Here is a 1,171-nt window from a genome sequence, read left to right on the forward strand (position 1 = left end):
CTGAACTGATTTGAAGAATAATGAAGAAAATTTGAATGTGGATATTTGAACTGTGAAAATTTTAAATTCTTATTAAATTTCTCAAGCATGACATTGGTATCATGGCTATAGAGGTGAGCATTCCTATTCTTAAGAATGTCTGCTAAGGAATTTAAAAGGGTGAAATGTCAGAAGGTCCTCTACTTTCAAACTGGGGGAAAAAGAAGAAAGGGTGCTGGATTTTTATCAAGTATTTTTAATGCAACCATAGAGATAATCATGTGATTCTTTTTTCTTTCTTTCTTTCTTTCAAACTGATACATTTATTGAAAATATAGCCTAATGGCTCTATGCTCAAATATCATTGTGGTTCTGTGCTGAGTTCCACAGAATTTAAGTAATTGTCACAGACTCTTCACAACCACATTCGGGACAGAAATAAAAAAGGCACACAGAGGTGACTGCTGCCAAGCCAGAACCATCTTAGGCACACGTGACGACCAGGAAGTCTCACCGTCTTCATAATGACAGCGGCCCAGGATCAGGGGCAAATGGATGCAATGCCACCACAAGAAATCTTTTCACATTTCCCAGTTAATTTCATGCAGTCAGTCAGTCACCAGAGAAGAACTTGTTCTTAACAAGCCGACTTTTGAGGTCCATTCCATCAGAGTCTGATAAATCCTTCTGGCTCTATTCCTTTGCAGATGGAGGAGACACTGGGACCCGGGTCTTCATATCATACATTCCCACGGCATGCCACATCTTCCGATGCTATGCAATTTCTTCCAGATACGTGGAGTGACTCACAGCAGGGCCACGTAGATCAGAGAATTCCGCATGGAGGAGATCACGTCCTCCCATATCTTCCGGTTCACTTCCACAGGGTGGGGCGAGAGGCCCTCGCTCAGAAACATAGTGGCTCAACTTCAGCGACTCCCAGCTGGGATCGAGGTGCTTCTCCGGTCGCTGCCGCGTGCCCCTTTTTCTTGACATTGAATTATATCAAGTTACATTAATGTGATGTGTTACACTGGTTGATTTCTTGATGGTGACTCCATTTCATTTTTTATTTTTTCCTTTCATGTGCATGCTCTGGCTGGTCTTTCTCCTTTCCCTACCTAATTTTGTCCCCCTCCCCACGCACATGTCCATTTTTCTCCGTCCCTTCTTTCCTGTCTGACAAGTGAGC

General features: G+C 42.9%; 1 pseudogene; it reads right to left on the minus strand.

The window, feature by feature from the left end:
- Positions 1 to 713: 713 nt before the first annotated feature.
- On the minus strand, positions 714 to 896 carry LOC115867887 (annotated as a pseudogene).
- Between the last annotated feature and the right edge of the window lie 275 nt (positions 897 to 1,171).

Source organism: Echinops telfairi, unplaced genomic scaffold (genome assembly GCF_000313985.2).
Source record: "Echinops telfairi isolate 266 unplaced genomic scaffold, ASM31398v2 ScPeMD7_7424;HRSCAF=8462, whole genome shotgun sequence".
Classification (NCBI taxonomy): Eukaryota; Metazoa; Chordata; class Mammalia; order Afrosoricida; family Tenrecidae; genus Echinops; species Echinops telfairi.